Here is a 24,480-nt window from a genome sequence, read left to right as displayed (position 1 = left end):
AAAACCGCTCAAACCTGGGTAGAATATTGCAGAAAATATTTTCTGGATAATGAAATTCATGGTCCTCTGCCAGGAGATGACTTTGACTGGGGAACTGTCCTCGGACAAATTAGTGATGGTTCCCTTTGTGTAGAACATTGCAGAAACAGCAACAACCATATTAAATCTTAATCAATAACAATGTTTCACTAATTACAGGAGCGAGTTTGTATATTGGATAAATTGCTGTTTGTAAACGTTGCATTATATTAACTAAACCAGCTAATTACCAGAGCAGAATAAACATAAGGTTTGCTAAAAGCTTCCATCCGTAGCTTGGAGCAGTGGCTGCTGTCTAATATTTCAGTCAATGTGGAAAATAAGGTAATGACATTATAAATACATTTATAACGCAGGACGATTTCTTCTAAAATGCATGTAAGTATTATTGCTTTACTATGAAATATGATTTATTTAATGCATTTCAGCCCCCATAATATTAAGATATAATTGAGACGGGGGGAAAAATGGCATGCAGTCAGAGTCTGCATGAAAGTGAATCACAGTCTAAATTGCTTGTAATTTTAAAGGCACTTAGGGGAATCGTGAAATTTAGCTAATGCAGCCTTTGGTGTAAAAAATGGGAAGAAAACAATTGGCCGGTCTTTCAAGTTTTATTTGACTTCACATGGTGGTGGTTTGTTTTTTTTTTTTTTTGTATCCTGGTGACTGCCAGTCTGGGAATGAAGAAACAGAGCTGCTAAAACTTTATCCCCATCTCGCGATGAGAAATAGCTGCAGATGTGGTGAGGGATGGGCATTTGGGGTGAGCAGTCAGGAGCAGAGTTGGGGGTGAGCTGGCAGTGAATGATAGCACAGACAGAGCTGATGATCTGAGATGGGAATTGTCCTCTGGCGCTGGGAATTCTGATGGTTATTGCTTTCAAAAGCCTGAAGCTTTCTGGCCTTTATGGTTTAATTACCGGCTGAGCAGTTGTTGGTGATTTCACTAAATCACAGAGCTCCCACACGGGCACCACCAGCAGAGCTCTGCCAGAGCAATCCCACTTTTCCTGCTAATGGACACCAGCCTGGGCTTAGCTTAACATGAGCTGTCAGCTGGGGAGAATCTGGCACTGCTCATTGTCCTCAAGCTGGGTTTGGCTCCAAAGATGGAATAAAATAGTCAGAGTAACCCCTGGGGCTGGGCCACGATCACTTGGTCTCAGTAGGAGGTAAAAAGGGTGCTTGTAAAATCAAGCTCTTTTTGGTTTTTATGATAAGTAACTTCTGTTGAAGAGATCACTTCCTGCTTTTAAGACGCTCGTCATTTCTTGTGTAAAGTGTATTAATAATTCCATAAAATATAAATCATGGAATCACAGAGTGGTTTGGCTTGGGAGGGATTTTTAAAGCTCGTCCCATTCCATCCCCCTGATTACAGAGAATAAGAGTGTTCAGATGGAGAATCCTGGAATGGTTTGGATGGGAAGGGACCTTAAAGCCCCTCCAGTGCCACCCCTGCCATGGCAGGGACACCTCCCCCTGTCCCAGGCTGCTCCAGCCCCAGTGTCCAGCCTGGCCTTGGACATTCCAGGGATGCAGGGGCAGCCCCAGCTGCTCTGGCAATTCCAGCCCAGCCAGGAATTCCCAATTCCCAAGATCCCATCCATCCCTGCCCTCTGGCAGTGGGAGCCATTCCCTGGGTCCTGTCCCTGCAGGCCTTGTCCCCAGTCCCTCTGCAGCTCTCCTGGAGCCCCTTTGGGCCCTGCCAGGGGCTCTGAGGTTCCCCCAGATCCTTCTCTTCTCCAGGCTGGAAACCCCCATCTCTCCCAGGCTGGCTCCAGAGGAAATCATCTCCCATTGCCCATAATCTCAGGATTTTTGGCAGGCAGAGCATCACAGGGTAGGAGCTGAAACGAGGAGTCAGTGGATGGCTCATCCCCATCATTTCCTGCCTGGACAGACTCCAGGCTCTGGCCAGCACCTTCTCCATCCAGGAATATCAGTGGAGGAAGTGAAGGCCTCCAGCAGCTCCTCCTGTTCCCCCTGAGTGTCCCTCACCCTGCAGCCATTCATGCAAACGCTTCCCTGATTTGCTTAGGGCATTATCCCTCTGCTGGAAAAGTTGGAATGAATGCTCTGAGCTAATCTCATTCCCTCACCACTGGATTGACACAGAACCGTGGCAGTGGGATCTTTGCAGAGGGAGCAGCTGCACCTGCAAGATGATGTTGAATCTCATTTGACCCAAATTAATTTAAATCTCCTGCAATGATTAGTTACTTTGTGAGTAGTATAGACTGGAAAATTGTCTAAGCCTTTCTAATATTAACTCCAGATTACTGGATGTAATCACTTTTTTAATAAAGGAGAACTTGGAGGCTGGCAAGCCACGTTTTATTTTGTGTGATTAATTAAAAAGCATAGTAAGGATGAACAATAAACATAAAGAATTGGTAGCTCCACTGAAGCACCACGACTCCCTTGCCTCTGTGTACTTCTGCAGGCCGTTGCCAAGAGATTTGGTGAGGATTGATTAAAATAGTTTGAAATAAGGCACTGTCTATAGAAGTTCAAAGTAATTGGTATAAGTACTTTTATTAATAAAGAGAGCTTCCATCGAATGAATTCTATCTCCGGGGCTCTCAAAGGGCTTTTGCAAGTTAAATATATAATTAAGTACATTATCTCACACTATTCACTGAAATGTTTTTTTTTCCTGGGATAGAACACAGTAGCAATTTATGGTGTGAAGATCTATGTGAAATTTTGCTGTTAAATGAGAAAAATACAGTCCCTGTATTGTTGAAATCCAGTGTACCACGACACCTGAGTGTTAGACCAGAGAGAGGAAGACCTGTACAAGCTCAGCCTAAAATCAGGCAGCAGTATGAGCTTAGGGAAGGCTTGGATTGCCTTCAGAGCAGAGGATGTGGAATTAACATCTGATGTGGTCTGCAGCTTTGTGTGGAGCTTTAATGGCTCCCAGGCAAGGACTAAGCTCTGCCTAAAGTGGGAATTGTGATCCTGTTGCTTTTTACCATGAGCCTGCTCGGGGGAGCTGGAACACATTGCTCATGTAATTTTGGGTTAGGTCTGCTCTGGTGCAGCAGCCAGAGTTTTATGTGGGACCAGCTTTGTGATACTGATTGGTGGAGCCACCAAATTCCTATCTTGGAGTTAGTGGACGTGACTGGAGCAGTGTCTGAGTGAATGAAGTGGGGCCTGGGGCTGCTGCTCCTCCTGCACTTGGGTCCCACCAACCCCATGGAGCACCCCAGGCTGGGCCAGAGGGGCTGGAAAGGTCCCTGGGGGTACTGGTGACAGCAGCTGGACATCCCCAGCTGTGCCCAGGTGGGCAAGAGGCCGATGGCACCTGGATTTTAGCAGCAATGGAGTGGCCAGCAGGATTGGGGAAGGGACTGTCCCCTGAGCTGGGCACTGCTGAGGGACCCCCTGGAATCTTGGGGTCACTTCTGAGCTCCTCAGTTCAGGAAGGACCTGGAGGGGCTGGAGAGGGTCCAGGGAAGGAGCTGGGAAGGGTCTGGAGAGGCTGAGGGAGCTGGGAAGGGGCTGAGCCTGGAGCAAAGGAGGCTCAGGGGGGACCTTGTGGCTCTGCACAAGTCCCTGACAGGAGGGGACAGCCGGGGGGGTCGGGCTGTGCTCCAGGGAACAGGGACAGGAGGAGAGGGAACGGCCTCAGGCTGGGCCAGGGGAAGGTCTGGGGGGATTTTGGGAAAAATTCTTCCCCAAAAAACTTGTCCAGCCCTGGCACAGCTGTCCTGGCAGAGTTGGAGTCCCCATTCCTGGAGAGATTTCAAAGCCCTGTGCATGTGGCACTTGGGGACGTGGGCAGTGGTGGCCTTGGCAGGGCTGGGAATGGTTGGACTCGATGATCTTAGAAGGTTTTTCCAACCTAAATGATTTGATGATTCTGTAATTGAATTATTCCGAGGCTTTGATCTGAAATCCTTTTTAAAACACCACTTAGAGTAGTGCAGTTTTTATCAAGTACTGGCCTCAGAAAGATCTCCTTCCAAATTGGTAACAAAATAAAATAAACAGGCATTGACATATAATGATGAAAAAATGGGATTTTAATCCATGTCTTCTATCACTTCCCTTGGGCTGTAAATGTTTTTAAACATGGCCTTTTCATGTATTTTTCTCTTTGAGAGCAGCTGCCACCTGCATGCTGAGCTCTGCTGATTTCTAAGGGACGTTAAAGGGAATGCAAAAAGTACAAATTAATGCCCAAATTATTGGTACCAATCTGAGTTCCAGCAAAAACCTCTTCCTCCTTCGTGCTCCCACATCCATAGCAGTGAACTGAAACAAAATTTAATTCACTCAAGGAATGAAATGTGGTTTGCTTTAGACCTCAGACTTACTCCTAGGTGTGAATAAGTGTGAATTCTTGAAATAATAGTGAAAATATTAAGCATGAAATAGAGATTTGACACGTGTGCTAATCCCCATGCATCTGTTTCTGTGTGGGGATGCATTTACAGATGGATAATTCATTTTTAAGTTGACATCTCTGCAAAATAGAAAATATTCAAATACTGAAATCAAATAAAATTATGGATTTTTTATCATTTTATACTGCTAGAAGCAATTTACCTGTATAGCTCTGGTTTCAGAGGAGGGAAAAAAAGAGGATATTTTTCTCAAGCTGCTTAGTGAACAACACATTTCCATGTTTATACACATCTGCTTGGATTTGTCCCTTTTTTCCTTCTTTTCCATGGCATCACCTCATGGCTTTTCCCCCCTGACTTCCTTTCAAGTCCATTCACTTTGGGATCCCCCATGTGGCAAATCCCTGCAGTGCAGCAGCATTCCAGCTTTAATTTCCAGAATTCTTCATTAATATCTTCAGTCAGAGAAGGCTTTGAGGGGCTACAGAGACAAGCTTTGAGAGAAAAATAGTTCAGAAAGCAAATAAAGATTTTTTTTTCCCTTTATTAGTTGTCTTTTATGTCTTTTTCTGCTTATGGGGGAAATTATTTTCAAGCTGGAGGGTGTGAAAATAAGCAGAATACAACCAATATTGAGTTAAATATTTACAAATAGAGATATTTTAGCAATTCTTTATTGCTTAAAATATTTTTTTTCCTTTGGAAATTCAAATTGAGTGTAATAAAGAGAGAATGAACATGACTTAGATAATAATACGTTGTACTTGAAAAGAAAAGAGTAGTTTTAAAGATGTAATTTTTTCAAAAAAACATAATTTTGGTTGGTTTTATGGACAGCTAAAACCTATGGATTACAGTTCAACAATTCCAGCCCTGCACTAATCATTCCATGTAATCCCTTTTTCCCCAGCACAGGTATTTTATTTTTGGGTTATTTTTTAACATGCCCATGAAGAACTCTACACTTACAGCAATGTATTTTGTGTGTCTGGAAGATTTCTTTGTCGTAATACTTCTTGCCAGTCCTTAAAAATGCACAGAATTACCTGAAATTGCATTTCTTTTTCCAAGCTCTTTAACTCAGTGGTTGGGAAAGATCTTTTGTGCACAGAATTTCTTCCATCATTTTATTTTCCAGCACGACCTGTAGTGGCACTTGAATTTCAAAACACGGCTGTGTCTCGATCAGCTTGTTTTTACCTCAGCAAAGTTAATATAAAGAGCTGCAGTTAATAATAAAAATTTCTTGGAGAAAACCAGGCTGTAACTTGAACTGGTGAGTGCTGATGGGGGCTGAGATAAGGAATAATTTCAGAGAATGAGCTTCATCAAACTGAGCCTTCCGTCCATAATCATTGTTCCTGTCTTTAATTTCCTTTTACATGACCTTCCCTGATCGTTTGGGTGTCATCCCTGTAAGAGTTGTCCACATAAAAGATAATAATTAAACACAACTGGAGTGAAAAGAGAGAAATTACCACGTTCTGGATGTGCAGGCCTGCAATATTTCCATGGGCACAAAGGACGGGTGTAGGTGAGAGGATGGAATTTTTCATCAAAACTTGTTTTCATTTCATGGAATAATGGAATGGTTTGGGTTTGAAGGACCTTAGAGATCATCCAGTGCCACACCTGCCATGGGCAGGGACACCTTCCACTACACTAGGCTTGATGTAGCAAAATATTTTGGTTTTTCTTTGGTTGTTCTATGCTTTTGGTCTCAAATGTGATTTTTGATAGTGGAGCTAAAGGGAGAAGATGCATTAGGAAGGTATCAAACTGCTGATTTGGGACCAAATACTGTGGTCACATACAGTTTGTTCACTAAATTTGTTTCAGTTGAACTGATGTTTTCACTTCTGCTCGCAAGTTTGAGCTCATTTGATGTTTTCTGCTGTAGAATTCCAGAACTGGGCAGTGCTGAGTTCCAGGCAAAGACACAAACTCCCAGAAATATCTGAAACCAAATTTGGTGGAGTTCAAAAAGCACAAATTCTTGAGCTGCTCCTGAAGTTACCAATTTTTAGCAGCCCTGAGTGCAGGTTCTTCCTGGCTGTGCTTGGTTTGTTGGTTATTTCTGGTTGCTCTGGTGAGGTTGAGGTTGTATTTGTAGGATAAATAACCAACAAACCAAGCAGAGCCAGGAAGAACCTGCACTCAGGGCTGCTAAAAATTGGTATCTTCAGGAGCAGCTCAAGAATTTGTGCTTTTATAACTCCCATCAGATTTGGTTTAAAGATATTTCTGAGAGTTTGAAACTTTGCCTGGAACTCAGCACTGCCCAGTTCTGGAATTCTGCAGCAAAAAAAACATCAAATGAGCTCAAACTTGCGAGCAGAAGTGAAAACATCAATTCAACTAAAACAAATTTAGTGAACAAACTGTATGTGACCACAGTATTTGATCCCAAATCAGCAGTTTGGGTTGTTTGCACTCAGCTCTGGGATGGTATCAAAGCAATTCCAGAATTCTGCAAAGCCGAGACCATTTAAAAAAGATATTTTTAAAAATATATCTGCAGATGTTAAGAATGAAATGATCATCTGCAGTTTGCACCACTTGAGACTTCAGAACTCTCTCATATAATCATAGAATTATTTAGGTTGGAAAAACCCTCCAGGATTAAATCCAACCATCCAACACTGCCAAGGCCACCACTGACCGTGTCCCCAAGTGCCACCTCCACGTGGCTTTAAATCCCTCCAGGATGGGGACTCCAGCGCTGCCCTGGACAACCCTTTGGGGAAGGAATTTTTTCTCTCCCCAAAGCTGTGCTGGTTGAATATTTAAGAAGGAGCCTGTGCAGGGCAGTCCTGACAACTTCCAGTGTGCTCCAAAAGGATGAGCTCAGAGTGGGGGCACTGCCAGCTCGAAATCAGTGACAGTTATTCAGAAAAAAACCCCAAAAAATATCTTTATGGAATTCCAGAAGAGCTGGGCTTGGATGGGACATCTGGAAATCATCCAGGCTAAACCCCCTGCTAAACCTGGCTCAGCTGAAGGGGGTTGGATTTCCTCAAAATGTGGTTTTAGCAGTGAGAATCCCAGGATGGGTTGGGTTGGGTTGAAAGGATCTTTGGGATCATCTCGTTCCACCCCTTCCTCTATCCCAGATTGCTCCAAGCCCCGTCCAGCCTGGCCTTGGACACTTCCAGGGATAGGGATATTTCTGAGAAGGTTAAAACAGTGAAAAAAGCTTAGTTCTGAGGAAAAAAAATCCAACCAATAAAACCCAAGTACACCCCCAACCAAACCCAACCAAAACAAAAGCATCTCCCCAAATCTGTATTTTGAATTCATGATTTTTTGTTGGCTTTTGGTGGAAATCACATGATCATCACTGAGAAACTGCTTGGAGCACAGAAAATTAATAAAAAAGCGTTTTCAAGACACTAGCTCAAAGTTACCCTGAGGTTGAATTACCACAAGATTTTAATTTTAATGTATTTAATATTTTACCTGGGTTGTTTATAAGAGTGAGCATTGATTGCTTTGCATTCCCAGCATCAGTGCTGATCAAATATTCTATAAAATTATCACTGCCAGTTTTTCTCTTCTTTAATTAACCCTGCTGTACTAACAGGTGGGAAAATGAAACTCCTGCCCTCTGATTTTTAATTTTAGAACAGAAAAGTTCCTGTTTCTCTTCCTGGATTGATTTAATTCTTGGTCACAGTTTCATTGGAGTCAGGGGCAGAATGATGTCAGGTACAGCTGATATTTTACTGTGCATTCCTCCTTCCAACATGGTTTTCATGGATGTAGTGATTAAAAATAATCTTAGGACAAAATTTAGGAGAAATAAGGATCTGACATGGTGGGAGAGCACTGTAGAAAATTTTTTTATTTTTATTATTTTTATTAATTTTATTTATTTATTTATTTTTATTTATTTTCACCCTCTGACTCTCCTGAACCCATTTAATCCTCGGAATTCTCTGCCCTGCTTTCATTTATTAGGAATGGTTGGAATTTGAAATAATCACGTGGCTTTTTCTGTGACAATGCAGATAAGAGTGACACAGGTTCCCCACAAATGTTCAGCAGCTCTTTGCAGTCCTGGACCTTCAAATAATAAGATTAAATTAATTTGTTCCTGCTTTAGATCGCTCTGTGGGCATGTGGAGCTTGCATGGCTGGATTTTGTTGCATGCTGAGTGCTTGGCTTTTTTTTTTTTATTTTTGTATTTTTAATATTTCTACATAAAAGTAGACTCCATAGTTAAAAAAAAAAACAAACAAACAAAAACCTGCAATTTATTTAAGGCAGGAAGAAGTTGTGCTAACAAGAACCACTCAAATCTATTAAATAAAGAGTGTTTATAACTTGATTATTTGACATAATTTTTGTTCCTTGTGAAGCTTTTAAGGAATTTTGGGGCCAGCAGCACCAACAATTTCAGAAAAGAAAATCCCTTGAATTTGGCTCTTCAGCCTGAAGTGATGTTTGAGACCTGTCCCAAATGTGGTGTAAAATGTCAATAATTTTTCCAATATAAATCAATGTTTTGGGGAGAAAGGATTAGGGCAGAGTGGAGCCAGGTTTTATGATAATGACTTTTATTGATGGAATTCCAGAGTGCTTCCATTAGTGGGAATGGTTTCACAATAAATGGGGATCCAGCCTCCCTCTGCACCGTGCTGAGATGGTTCTGATCTGATATTTTTCATAAGCAGATCATTAATTTTTTTAAAATTTAATACTCAGGCAAGTGGGTAAGGTTATAGATGTAATTTCTCCTTTAAATCTAAATTTCCCTGCCAGTATGGGTTTATGACTGTCTAAACCTCAGTGATAAGATAATACAAATTATTAACCTACTCCATTTAACTGATTCTCTTAGATGTTTTTATTCCTTTTTATCCTGAGTTTTTTTTTTTTTTTTAAATACCAAGGCAATCTTTGAATTGCTTACAAGAGTAATTATGAATTTCTGAGCATTCCACACCTGTTTTTTTTTTTTTTTTTTTTTGTACCTCTGGAAATATTAAAAATCATTTAACTGCAGACATCCCAAGGAAAAGAGCAGCATGATTGTATCTCCCATTCCTCATCCTGTGGGTGCATCTTAATTTTTTAAAAAATCCATGAATAGCTTAAATAAAAGGAAAAAAAATCCACCAGAAAAGAAGAAAATTTTCTTCTTCCAGTTGCAGTGGTTTTTGGTAAATCAGGTTCTTAAGCCATAATTTGGGATTTTGTCACCTTTGACCTTGTCCACCCACAGCTGAAACTTCTCTTGCCTTGGTTTGATCCTTTTTGGTTCTTCTCCTTGATGGCACACCACAAATCTTATTTTTAAAGCTTGTGTGGACCAAAAAAAAAGCTTTTCTTACCTCTGCACTTCATCCTTGAGGGGATCAGCTGCTGGTGGGGAGGTGGGAGAGGTCGTTTTGTGCCTCAGCTCCCCTTGTCCAGTTGTCTTTATTAATTATAATTTTGGAATGATGTGAATTATAATAACATCAATATTATATTAAAACGTTATAAAATATAATATTATATTATATTGTTTTGTGTTATATTATATTGTTTTGTATTATATTATATTGTTTTGTGTTATATTATATTGTTTTGTATTATATTATATTATATTATATTATATTATATTATATTATATTATATTATATTATATTATATTATATTATATTATATTATATTATATTATGATAGAATATATGAAATTGGATTTATAAAAGGATTTCCTGCTCCTTTCCCATTTCCTTGTTGGTGTCCAAAGGTGGAATTGAGCCAAGTGAGACCTGGAAGGAGAATCCTTCTCCATCCTATTCCAGATCCCAGAGCTCTTTGTCCCTATGGAAATGGGAGATTTTCACCTGAATTTTGACCCCAATTCCTCCTGTGACTTCCTTAGGGAGGCATAAATGTTCAGGGAGAACCTTTCTGTCTTCAACCTCCTCACCCACCTCCCCAGCAAACCTTTTTGGACAATTCTATCAGCCTTCCGTGTTTTCTTGCCAGATCCTTTATTTTTTTCCCATTTTATTTTCATTTTTCCATAATTCTTGCATTTTTGTGTCTTCTTGATTTATCAGTCTTGCTCTGAGAACATCTCAGGAGCAGGAGATGAGCTGTGGTTGGGGTTTTACCATCTCTGCTACCCAAATTCTAAGAAAATTTTTAGTTTTTTTTTTTATATGTAATTACATCTGCAAGCAGAGAGGGCAATAACATCCTTGGCACAATTATTCCTCCCCTAAAAAATAGACAGAAAAACTAAATTATACTCAGGGAATAGGAGGATAAAAGTGATTCCTCTCATGGAGCTCAAAGCACGCTGAGTGCTTGCACCCTTATAAATTATTTTATACAATTTTATACCTCCAAAGGGTGAATCTTCAGATTTTCTTTTCTGTTGTGCAAAAAAAAAAAAAAGCTTTTAAAATATTCTTGTCACTTTTGAGCAGTTTGGGAATGTTTGTGTTAAAGCTTTGGAGTTTTTGGAGGAGCTGAGCAAATAGGAAATCAAATATTCAGGGGTTTTGATACTCCCTGTTATATTAAAAATAAACAACAACAACAAAAAAAAACCTTTAAAAAAATCAATGTCTGGTTTTGATCCCACAGAATTCAGGGGATGATTTGTAGTTATGTAGTAAATTAAGTATAGACATAAATAAAAATAACTCTATTTATAAAAAATTTTATTTTAAAATGATATAAATGTAAATAAACATAAATAAATAAAATAATAAATACATTTGTAAACAGTACAAATATATTTATATCTAATCACACACACAGATGGTGAAAATTTTGTACTCAGAGTGAGGAAAAAATCCACCTGTGTGTCTAAAGCACACAAAAAAAAATGTACCTGTGTTCATGTTCCAGCTTAATTTTGGTGGAATTCAGAATTCCAAATCCCTGCCTGCATTTTTTATGTCAGTTGACCACAGCTCCATTATTGGTTCTCATTTAATTTGGGTATCCTGAACATTAAATATTTCCATGGTTCCTTGAAAATCAATTTGTTTGCTGCTAGAATATGGATTTAGGAATAAAAAAATGTTGTCTGGAATATTTCCCTTGTTTTTAGAGTAATGTAGACTTTGGCAGAAGTAAAAGCACTGAAAGGTGGGACCTCTGAACTCCCTGACAGGGAAAAAAAAAATCAAACATAATAAAAATAAGATGTCTGGTTTGAATAGGCAGATTCCACTCTGAGGATTGCTCATTGATTTTATCTCAGTTTTTGGAGGGTTTTTTTTTTGTTGTTTTTAGGTCTTCATTGATGAGCAGCTCTGTTTATGTGAAGCACAGACCACGTGCATTTTGGACTTTTTGGTTCAGATTTAAAGAAATAAAAATTCATTTTTCCCTTAAGATTTTGAGCCCTCACAGCTTAAATTTCAGGCAAAAAAAGCTGTGTCTGGTTTTTTTTTTTTTTCTTAATCAACTCCAGTTAAGTTTCAGGAGATGGGAGGTTTTCCCCCATCATTAAATAAGATTATTGCTCACTCTGTGTTACAGATTAAGCACAAGACTCTTGAATTTTAGTTTACAGCACCTGAATTTCTGCACCTGGGGTGATATTGCACCTAACAGAAATTCCCAATTCCAGCTTGCCTCTGGAATTTCTGGGAGCTGTAAGGCACTGGTAGGAATGACAATTCTCCTTCCAGCAGAGTTTCCTGGTCAGGATCTCAGGATCCCAAACACAATTTAACTTGGGCATGGAAAATACAGCCCTGTCCACCTGAAATGGGAATGTGGCAAATGGAATAAAGAGAGGAGTGAAAAAATGTCACTGCCAGGAACTGGCTGGGTTTGCAAAGGTCAAATACAGATTTTGTCTGTATTTAAAATCAGGGCTGGAGCCCCTCTGCCATGGAGAAAACTGGGGGTGCTCACCGGGAGAGGAGAAGGCTCCAGGGAGAGCTTCCAGCACATTCCAGGAGCTCCAGGAGAGCTGCAGAGGGACTGGGGACAAGGCCTGCAGGGACAGGACACAGGGAATGGCTCCCACTGCCAGAGGGCAGCGATGGATGGGATCTTGGGAATTGGGAATTCCTGGCTGGGCTGGAATTGCCAGAGCAGCTGGGGCTGCCCCTGCATCCCTGGAATGTCCCAGGAAGGATTGGAGCAGCCTGGGATAAGGGAGGTGTCCCTGGAATGAGCTTTGGGGGCCCTTCCCACCCAAACTGGTCCAGGATTCTGGGATTTGGGACACTCAGAATCCATCCTGAGGGATTTTTAAGGAAAATGGGGATAGAAAAGAGAGGAAAAGGGAAGGGAGACCCTTCATGGTTTGCTGAGATTCCAAGTGAAGCCCCTGGGTCCATGAATGAATTGGAGAGGAGATGGATCCAATCCCAGGCTGGGAGAGCTGGGAATGTTCACCTGGAGAGGAGAAGGATCCAGGGAGAGCTTCCAGCACATTCCAGGCCCTAAAGGGGCTCCAGGAGAGCTGCAGAGGGACTGGGGACAATCCTGCAGGGACAGGACACAGGGAATGGCTCCCACTGCCAGAGGGCAGGGATGGATGGGATCTTGGGAATTGGGAATTCCTGGCTGGGCTGGAATTGCCAGAGCAGCTGGGGCTGCCCCTGCATCCCTGGAATGTCCAAGGCCAGGCTGGACACTGGGGCTGGAGCAGCCTGGGACAGTGGGAGGTGTCCCTGCCATGGCAGGGTGGAATGAGATGATTTTCCAGATCCCTTCCCACCCAAACCCTTCTCTGATTCCATAATTCCAAATGCACCAGAAGATCCCTGTGAGTATTTTCCTGCATATAAATAATTTTTATATCATTTTTGATGGTCAGAGACTGCTACAGAATAAGAAAATGAGAAATTATTAATAAAAATAATAAGAAAATTATTATGAGAAAAGTGGGATTTCTCTTGGAAAACCAAGTTTTTTAGCATCTCCATCCATGGGTATCTGTGTTAAATAAAGGCAGTGTGTCAGGTGAACTTGAGTATCTGAGTTACCATGCTGATAGATGGGATAACTTGCTGATAGTAGCAAGGCAATTAAATGTAATTATAGCTATATATAAAACATGTAATATAATTTCTTCTTTCCTTCACTGCAAAGATGTATTTTTCTCCCCCTTTTGAAATTTCTTTTTGAAATCTCTTAACCTCCGTTGTATTTGTTACTCCTCTAGGCCTAAAAATTTTTAAAAGGATAATTTCTTTAGAGTGGAGTAGAAGGGAACTTGAAGGTAATCCACAGAATTCCCAGAATCCCTGGGTTGGGAGAGACCTCCAAGAGCATCCAGCCCAGCCCAGCCCAAGAGCTCAGGTAGACCCTGGCACCCAGTGCCACATCCAGGCTTTTTAAACACATCCAGGGGTGGTGACCCCACCACCTCCCCGGGCAGCCATTCCAGAACTTTATCACCTTTCTGGAAAAGCTTTTTCCTGATATCCCACCTGAGTTTCCCTGGGCTCAGCCTGAGCCTGTGTGCTCTGGCTCTGTCAGCGCTGCCTGGAGACAGAGCCCAAGCCCAGCTGAGCACAGGCACCTTTCAGGAGCTGTGGAGAGAGCTGAGGCCAGCCCTGAGTCTCCTTTTCTCCAGGCTGAGCACCCCCAGCTCAGTTCCTCACAGGCTTTGTGCTCCCAGCCCCTCTCCAGCCTTGCCACCCTGTGCCACCACCCTTCCACCATCCCAGGCTGCTCCAAGCTTCATCCAGCCTGGCCTTGGACCCTTCCATGGAGCCAGGGGCAGCCACAGCTGCTCTGGGAATTCCATCCCAGCCCCTCCTCACCCTCCCAGGGGAGAATTCCTTCAATCCCTACCCAGGTGTTTTTCCTGTTTCGTTTCAGAGCCAGGTTTTGTTGAATCTCAGCAGGGTGTCGTGTACTCTGTTCTAAAGGCTGAATAAACATTTTATGAGATCCTTTCCTCTATTTATGATCAGTCATGTTTTGTTCTGCAGATTTTCCCTCTTCCTCGTAAAGGACAGAGCAAAGTTGTAACTCTTCTATCATTTCCAAATTAATCTAATTTGAGCAATTCTTTGCCATTCTCAATTTCATGCAAATACCAGTGCCATTACTTTTGCAAATAGTTGGTGTGTCTCTCCACGTTTAGAAAATTAAGCATTAATTCTCACTGTGGGCTAGGACAAGCTGTACTGCATGACAAATAGATTGGAGGCATGCAGGAAAAAAAATTACACTTCACAAATCCAGCAGAGAGCTTTGCTTTTGAGCACTCACAGCGTTGGGCAGGGAAAAATGATTGTATAAAAATTGACATGTTTTAGCAACTCCCAAAAGAAGGTGGTGGTTTTTTTTCCCCCCCATTATTGTAGATGTACTTGGCAGCTTCTGTTTTCCTGAAGCATCCTATTGACTGGGATGAAACCTCTTTTTTTAGAAAGGAATTTTAAGAGTTTGCTTTCCCTTCCAGATGCTCTCACCCACAGCAGAAAAAAATGTTCTTGTTAAAATCATGGTGTTCCTTTAGAAAACGCAGGGATTGTGGAGTCTCCAAACTCTGCACAGACAGCACTCAGACTCCTGGCAGGCATCACTGAGAGCCAGGGAAAAGGGAAAAGGGAAAAGGGAAAAGGGAAAAGGGAAAAGGGAAAGGAAAGGAAAGGAAAGGAAAGGAAAGGAAAGGAAAGGAAAGGAAAGGAAAGGAAAGGAAAGGAAAGGAAAGGAAAGGAAAGGAAAGGAAAGGAAAGGAAAGGAAAGGAAAAAAGAAAAGAAAAGAGAAAAGAAAAGAAAAGAAAAGAAAAGAAAAGAAAAGAAAAGAAAAGAAAAGAAAAGAAAAGAAAAGAAAAGAAAAGAAAAGAAAAGAAAAGAAAAGAAAAGAAAAGAAAAGAAAAGAAAAGAAAAGATCTTTCCTGAGGCTACACAAGGAGTTGAACCGTGGGTACAGCTCATCCTCCTGCACGGGATGGTGCTTCCTCAATTTTGGGATCTTTTTTGGGAGATGCAGGAAGGGCACCATGGATTACTTGAGCAGGGACACCTCCCACTGTCCCAGGCTGCTCCAGCCCCAGTGTCCAGCCTTTCCTTGGACATTCCAGGGATGCAGGGGCAGCCCCAGCTGCTCTGGCAATTCCAGCCCAGCCAGGAATTCCCAATTCCCAAGATCCCATCCATCCCTGCCCTCTGGCAGTGGGAGCCATTCCCTGTGTCCTGTCCCTGCAGGCCTTGTCCCCAGTCCCTCTGCAGCTCTCCTGGAGCCCCCAGGCTCTGAGGTTTCCCTGGATCCTTCTCCTCTCCCAGAGTGGGAGTGGGAAGGGAGAAGCCTGAGGAGCCACCAGTGGTGGTTTCCTTTGGTGAACCTGGGCCATGGAATCACTGTCCCTGTCTTCCATGTGCTCCTCAGCATTTTTGTTCTTCTTCAGGCTGGAAATTGCTCTTTTTCTGCCTGGATTTCTCTGTTCAGGACGATGAGGCTGATTTTGGGAAATTCACTGAGCAGAGACTTGCTCAAGCCATTGGATCCAGTTGGGGTTTGTGGCTCAGCAGTATTAAATTCCTCATTAATTCTTATTTTCCCTGCTGATGAAATTCTGTTGTTTTATACCTTGAGTTCCATTTAACAGCAGTTCCTCACCCCCTTTAGCTGTTGCCCCAAACAAGGAGAGGCAGCTCTGCACAAAGCTCTGGGTGAGGATCTGTCACCCCCATATAAATTCTCATCTTGAGTGTGGTATAAAAAGCTGGCAAGGTCGATTTTAAACTTACTTTGTTTACCTGGCTGTGTAAAAACAGCAGCTGAAAGGGACTGAAATTTAGGACTCAAATCAGGGTTTTTGTCAGACACCACCAGAAATAAAATAGTTCCTTGGAGTTTCCTTCTGCTTATGATCCCGAGTAATTGACACATGACAGATCTCAGTGTAGTTAATTGTTTTATAATAATATTATATTGTTAAAGGAGGGTTAATGCTTCAAGGAATCCAGAGTTTGAGGTAGCTTAAAGGTAAAAGTGTGGATGTTTTCAGAGGTAATACAAACATCTCAACTTTCCAGGTTTTGCTGAGCGATGGGCTTCGCTGATAACTTGTGGCAATGAGTTCTGCAGGTTAATTATGCATTTAATTGGTTTCAAATTTGTTGCTTTTCAATTTCACTGTTCACTGAATATTTCCTCAGTCTTGTATTATGAGAGAGAGTAAATAGGAGAGCCTGGCTCACCTTCTCTGAACATTTAATTATTTTGTGTACCTCTCTCCTGTACACAGAGCTCTTCTCAGGGGTTTGGTCTTTATGTATCTCCAGCTTTTTCTTTTCCAAAACTTTCCTTTGCAGTGACCAGAATATAAATATACTGAGAGTGACCAGAGCTCTGGGAGGATCTGAATTTTATTTATATTAAATACTGTGATCTCAGTGTGGTGCTGTCTGCTCCTTTTCTTCCTAAATCTCCTCCTGTTTTTATTTTGCTGTTTTAACATACGGGACAAGTTTTCCTTGGCTTTTCCTGCAGGAATATCAAGTTTCTCTCTGGGGCTTTGTAGTCAGGGTAAAAAAGCTTCACTTGGCTGGTGCTGACTTTTGCCTCCACGTTATTTTCCACTCATCCTCATTGGATCCATCCCTGGCAGTGCCCAAGGCCAGGCTGGACGGGGCTTGGAGCACTCTGGGATAGTGGGAGGTGTCCCTGCCATGGCAGGGGTGGCACTTCAAGGTCCCTTCCAACCCAAACCCTTCTGGGATTTTACCTGCCATGATCTTCTCTGCTTTGATCTTTTCGACCATTTCAATCCAGTAATTTCCATAAAACCCTTGAGGATTTCATTGAAGTTCATTATTACTTGCTTTACATTTTTCTGTGCATAAGATGCTGTTGAATTATTTTTGAATATCCTGTTGGACAGCTGCTTTATTCTTTCCAAAGTGTGGCAGAAATTTACACTGAACTGTATAAACATTTTAGTAGAGCCAGGTAGAACCATGCTTTTGGAACAATCCCTGCAGTGTTAAGCCTTTTAAATGTTATGTCAGCAAATGTTCATGACAGGGATGTCAGAGCATGGAATAGAAATGTCAGCATCAGTCCCTCTCTTCCATGTATTTCCTGCCTCCAATTACTTAATTGCATTCATAAGTTTAAGGGTTTGTTTAGTTGCCCAGTCCCAAATTCCTGGCACACTCAGACATTTACCATCTGAACAGGGCAAGGCCTTATTAAAAAAAAAATAAAAAAAATTGTAATTTATTTTTCTACTACTCAAGTCTTTGTTTCCTTTCCTGTCTTGTATTAAATCAGCTTTTTCCATCCAGTTTGAATATTTTCAGTGCTTAGAATATTATTTATTTCTGTTAGAATAACACAAACACCAGCAGAGCTTGAAGTACAATTATGTTAAACACTGCACAGATGTGTAGTGAGTTCCAGGCGCTGCCCTGGAGACTCTGCAGTCAAATGAGAAGAGAAATAAAAGTGCAGTGAGTGGAAGTTGGACACAGAAATTCAATGACATGTGTTATAGGATTATATAAAAGGAAGATGCTCAGCAATAATCAATGCATAAATCAATCTCAGCCCCTTTCAGAGCTGCTCTACTCAAGGTAATAATTCTCTGGTGCTTTTATTTCAGAATAAGTTGTTCAATCTTTAAAGAAAACGCTGAAAGACCGGCATTGTAATTTAGTAATTAAAATACAAAGAGCATTAAATCCTGCTGTGTTCTCCCACTTTCCCAAGGCTTTGCTGGATCTTTGTTTGTAGGTAGTAATTTAAAGAGTTATGGTAACTAGGTGGTATTAACTTAGGATTTTCACACTTAGTTAAATATTTTATGGATATAAAGTGAAGAACTGCAAACTGTCCTGTTAATTGTTTGAATTGAGTTTTCAGAGTGCTGGAAAAAATGAAACAGAGCTAAAAACTTATTTATTAATTGGGATAAATGTTTAGTTTGATATATGTACACACCACTAGTGTAAATATTTTCCTTACCACATTAATTTTTTGTGTGTCTCAATGCCAAAAGGTCTTTGGGAAAAGTTGGACATTCTAAAAGTCCAGCAAAATTATCTTCCCTTGCCAATGCTGAGGCTAACCCCTGAATTTCACTGTTAAGTCAAATATTCTGTTTAAAGATGAATTTATTTCTGAGTTACATCTTCAGTCGGAAATTATCTGCTGGTTACAGTTCTTTTATTCTCCAGCTGAAGAGGAAAATCTCTGGGAAATAAAATGGCTGCATAATTTGAGACAGAATCAATGAGTTTGGATGGTTTGCTATTACTAAATAGAAGAATTCCATTTAACAAGATCAAAATTCCACAAAACACAGCTAAAATACCTTTAAGACAACAGATACCTGTATTTTTAGTGCCTTTTTGAGCATCCAAAGATTCTGCTTGTGTTGTATCTTTCAAACTGAGAAACACCTGATGTAATCACGAGTGACTCAGTTCTTTGTCTTGAGCAGAAATCAATCCCTTGAATAGCAGAGCAGCAAGAAATGTCCTTTTATTTGCTATTCCAAAGTGGATTTCCCTCCTTGGGCATCGTCACTTTTTGCCTTCAGTGGGAATTGGTTCTCAGGATCACAGATTGGGCAGCCTCTCCCAGTGAGGCTGGGAGGGAATGATACCAATTCATGCAGAGTTTGGATCACTTGATAGAAGTGGGATGTTCACAGATGGAAAATAACTCTGGAGAACGGCCCCTGATGCTGAGAGGCCTCTAATAAACACAAAATACAGGAGGTTTTCAACGGGATTCCAAATGAGATTGGCTCTGAAGGGGCTTCAGTGAGGTGGTGAATTTTTATTGCTTTCATTAACGCAGCATCCCTAAGAATTATTTCACTCTTTATGTGCAGTCCATTGACTCTTCAGTTTACAAAGCACGAGAACTGGGGCTTTTAAAATGATGGTAACACAGCACTGTTGATAAATGATGCTAGGGTTTAGACAGAAGAATGAAGAGTCCTAGGTGGAGAGCTTAAATTTCAACATTTTCTCTGAATATTTGGGTATGAGGCAACTGAGGTGCAAATTTCTTCTCTCTGCCTTGGTTTTGGTGAATTTTTGGAAGGGCGGTGCTTCCTTATGTTTTGCTTTATTTTACATCATTTTTTTTGTTTAAAAATGCATCAAATATTGGCTGGCTGTGCTTAGCAATAACTTTACTTTCCCCTTCTGTTGTTTAATTTAGGAATTGAAAAGTATTTCTGCAAAATCATCATTAATATCAATTCTGAACACGGTAAAAAATGGCAAAAATATTCATGATTTGCTACAACAGCAGTGTAAGAACAAAGATAGATGTATAACAGAGTCCTAAATCAGTTTACTGACAGATTTTTTTTCCCTGAATTTTACAGGATAACGGTCCTCTTGCTCTGTTTTATCCACTTGGGCTCATGGGGAGCAGTCTGCTTCTTTCAGTTTAGTGAAAAACTACATATTTGACATCTGACTGAAACATCAGAAGCTGTCAGCCACGGTTAGAGACAATATTTGAATTGCTACAAATACCTGGCAGCAGTACAGATAGTCTTTAAAATGTTTGATCTCCTTGGACTGTGTTGGCTGACTGAAAAGCATGGATAGAGTTTCAGGAATAAGTCATGCCTCTCTTTCATTCCCAGTGACATGCAGAGATGTAATTCAGATTTTTTCAGCGTCTCTTTTTCCTTTGAACCACGGTTGGATGGAAAACACGAGGCTTTTCTGCCTGTTGCTAATCACTAGAATAGTCATGAGTGTATTTTAATTTTTATTTGCAAGGAAATAAAGTCTTCAGAGTCTGTTGTTTTGGAGCTGAGCAAACCAGATGGTTCACTCGGAGTTTGGTGAGAAGTGGCAGCTTTTCTTTAGTGCTGATATTGTACAAGGATGGGTTGGACAGGGTTGGGAGCAACCTGGGCTTGTGGAAGGAGTTGGAATGAGATCAGCTTGTAAGTCTCTTCCACCCCAAACCAGGCTGGGATTCTGTAATTGCTCATTTCTGGTCACTTGGTAGAAATGTGTGATTTTTCTGCCCTCGGTTTGGGGTAGGATCATAAAATAAATCAAGCTGGAAGAGCCCAGGGTCCTCTCAAGTGAGTGAGTGGTGACTCAGAACTTCCCTCCTGCTGCTTCTCCTCCTTGCACAGGGTCTGAGGGACCTTGCAGATGGAGAAGGCTCAGCAGAGCTTTTCTGTCTCCAGGCTGGGAAGTTCTCAAACCCCAGCTGGATACGGCCCTGGAGTCCCAGCTGTGGCCTCTTCCTTGGTCCTGTTGGAGCAGAAACCTCTGGGATCTCTCTGGGTCTGTCTGCTCTCCCTAAAAATCTTCCACCTCCTCCTCCAATGTCCCCTGGATGCTGCCCAGGGAGGTTTGGAGTGCCCATCCCTGGAGGTGTCCAAGGAATGCCTGGAGGTGGCACCCAGGGCTCTGGGATGGGGACGAGGTGGGGATTGGGCACAGCTTGGCTTTCATGATCTTGGAGAGCTTTTCCAGCCTGAGGGATTCTGAGATTTTCCTTGTACAGCTTTTTATTCTGGCATAATAGAAGCTCTTGTTGTGCTGATGCCTCAGGTTTAGCTTTTTATATTTTCCAGATTCTGAGCTGCTTTAGTGTGTGGGTCTGAGCCTCACATTATGGGATGGCGAGCTCTCTGCACAGAGCAGGGAGACAAAACAATTCCTGCTCCAGCTGGGCACCAAGGACAAATGATCCAAAGCTCAGGCCCAGGAGCACAAACAGCGTGGGCTGGAGAGAGAAAAACAAGCAGGATGGGAGTGCCTGGGCTAAAGCTGGAATGGGACAATGAACTGCAAGGTGCAAATGGAGCAGAGCTGATCCCAGTGAGAGCCCCCGGGAGCGCTCGTGCATTTTGGGACCATTTTGGTTCCTCTTGGGTGCAGCCCTGGCTGGGCTCTGGTGCTGCCCAAGGTGGATCCATGCAGGAGATCCTTGGAATAAATCCCTGTTTTATTCTTTAGCTCTGTCCAGCCTCTGCTCCAGCTCAGCCTTCTCAAGGCATCAGGGGCAACAGCCTCAGTGAATTTCTGCCTTGGTGGAGAGTGACGTTCCTGTGGCTTTTCCTGTGCGTATTCCCATGACTCACATTAGGATTGGAATCTGTATCTCTTTTCTTGGCATTTGTACATTTGTGTTTTTCTCCTTTGGTCTATAATGAGATTCAGTTAATGAAGCTTCTTGTCACATCTTCTGTTCTACACTAGATCCTTACTTGTTCATAAATCCAATTTTTTAATTTTCTCCATTAGCCTCCTCCTCTCAATGTGATCTTTTTTATCTGCTCGACTCACTCTTTTAGGACTTCATTATTTTTAGAAAATGTACTGTAGCACATTTAGTGGTAATTACAAAGGCTTGTTTTAATTACACTTGTCAAAGACTCCGTTTTATGATGCATTATTGGTGCTGCCATTTCCAATTCCTAACAATTCTCCACCTTCACAAGTGGAAATGAACATCCCTCTTTTCAAGTGATGTGTCCACATGATTTTTTTGTGCTCAGGGATGATTTTGTGCGTAGTGATAATTTAAAAGGAATTCTTGGAGTTTGTGCTGAGGGGCAGCTCCAAACCTTGGACTGCCAAAGGCTTCAGGAGTTAAGTCTGAAATCTGCCTACAGACCTACATTAAACCACCTGATAATGATTTTTTTAATCCACTCCTTAAATGATCACAATTCATGGCCACACACACTTGGAATCTGGTTCCATCCAGCAGTAGATTCCTTTTTTTTAGTTTTAAAATTTAATTATTAAACATAACTTTTCAGCTGTAGCTCTGTTCTGCCTCACAGAGGACAAAATAAATGCGTTTTTGTTGTATGCAGTGTGAGCAGGGCTTGGTTTTGTCAGAGGATGGCTCTGCAGGTGTCCCTGCAGTCAGGTACAAGGTGATTCCTGGAATTTTTTCGTAGAGAAGAAATCCATTTTCCCAGTGATGGCAACTCCTATCAGTGCTGTGCCAAATCCAGGTGCTACCTTTGAAAACAAAACCCAGGTTGGCCTTTAATTGGTTGGTCCAATTTGCCTGTGATTGTGAAAAACCTGTATTTTATATTAGTGATCTGTTTTGGGTATTAAATTTGGGTGCTTTGGGAAGCAAAGGTGGCTTTTTGATGCTGTGCTTTAGAAAACACCCAAGCAAAGGTTTTGTTTGTCAGAGCTTTTCATGAAGAAACAACCAACCTGTTCCAGTGTCTCATTTACACCTGAAGTGCAACATTCAGCTAATTGAAAACATGGCTATTCTTAATTATTTTCTTGCAGCTCATTGACATTCACGGGGATCTTGTTGCTGCAGGCCCATAAATATAATATTACTTTACAGGTTTTTATTTTGGCACTCAGTTCTCCTCTATTGGCATATTTATAGTCTCCTGTATAAATGAATAATTTTATTTTTTATTTATTCATTTGAACTTTACTGTGTCTGTGTTACTGTACAAGTGTCAGGGGTGGAAGAAACTCTTTTTTCCGAGTTTCATTCTTGCCAACCAAATCTTCCAGTTACTTTCACAACACAGGGAAGCAAGCCTTTGGATAAACAGATTATTTAGTATTTTATTTACAGTATTTCTCCTTTATCAGTGACAGATCAGTGCAATGAGCAGTGTCACTGTAGAGCAGTGAAATCCAGCTGGTTTGATGATTAGTTATTTTGAGGGGTGACAGGGAACCAAACCCAAAAATCAACCCAAAAAACGAACCAACTTCCCAAGAAAATCAAATTCCCAGGGCAAAATCTTCCATTCAGAGGGATATTCTTGCCATAAATGTTATTGTATTCCCTGATCACAGCAAGACAGAGGAAAAGGATTTAAGCTCAGCTTAATGTTAGATCTGGAATATGAAATATGGAATGTTAGATCTGGAATATGAGGTGTTCTGGCACAAGTATCTAGAGAAATTTTAAGCTCAGCTTAAATCCTGGAGGATAAGGATGGGTTTTGTCTCTTCTGTCACTGCTGTGCCCTTGACCCGTTGTGCTTTACGCCCTGCAAAGCTGTGCCCTCGTGAATCGTCAGAAATGGGGCGGGTGAATTCAGTCAGGAGGTTCTCCCTGGGTTTTATTCCATCCCATTGCCTTTCCAAAGTCAGTTTTAGTTCCAGCTCACGGACAGAATCGTGGGGAACACGACTGGATTGTAAGGACTAGACCTTAACCGAGTTCTCCTGAGCTTTAGGGAATATTAATTATACCTTTTCTGTGCCACTGGCCTGTTTTGCACAACAGGAATGTTCTGGAGATCTTCGTTGTTTTGGGGATCATGGGATGGTTACACATGGAATATTTGCATTGGGTACCCATGAAGATGCCTTGCAGATCTGGAATATGAGATCTGGAATATGAGATGTGGAATATGAGATATGGAATGTTAGATCTGGAATATGAGATGTGGCATATGAGATCTGGAATATGAGATCTGGAATGTTAGATCTGGAATATGATATATGGAATATGAGATGTGGAATATGAGATATGGAATATGAGATCTGGAATGTTAGATCTGGAATATGAGATATGGAATGTGATATATGGAATATGAGATCTGGAATGTTAGATCTGGAATATGAGATATGGAATGTGATATATGGAATATGAGATCTGGAATGTTAGATCTGGAATACGAGATCTGGAATGTGATATATGGAATATGAGATAGGTATTATGATATATGGAATATGAGATCTGGAATATGAGATGTGGAAAATGAGATACAGAATGTTAGATCTGGAATGTTAGATCTGGAATATGAGATCTGGAATATGATACATGGAATATGAGATATGGAGTGTTAGATCTGGAATATGAGATATGGAATGTTAGATCTGGAATATTTAATCTGGAATGTGAGATATGAAATATTTGATATGGAATATGAAATATGGAATATTAGGTATGGAATGTTAGATCTGGAATATGAGATATGGAATATGAAATGTGGAATATGAGATATGGAATGTTAGATCTGGAATATGAGATATGGAATATGAGATATGGAATATGAGATGTGGAATATGAAGTATGGAATGTTAGATCTGGAATATTAGATATGGAATGTTAGATCTGGAATATGAGATGTGGAATATGAGATCTGGAATATTTAATCTGGAATGTGAGATATGAAATATTTGATATGGAATATAAAATAT

General features: G+C 41.1%; 1 protein-coding gene across 4 annotated transcripts in view; it reads left to right on the top strand.

Annotated features, from left to right (window-relative positions):
- Positions 1-24,480, top strand: part of CHCHD3 (coiled-coil-helix-coiled-coil-helix domain containing 3) — a 131,303-nt gene that overhangs the window by 51,657 nt on the left and 55,166 nt on the right. The gene's annotated exons all lie outside the window — the stretch shown is intronic.

Source organism: Vidua macroura, chromosome 5 (genome assembly GCF_024509145.1).
Source record: "Vidua macroura isolate BioBank_ID:100142 chromosome 5, ASM2450914v1, whole genome shotgun sequence".
In the NCBI taxonomy this organism is placed as follows: Eukaryota; Metazoa; Chordata; class Aves; order Passeriformes; family Viduidae; genus Vidua; species Vidua macroura.
This window is presented reverse-complemented; position numbering and strand designations above follow the sequence as displayed.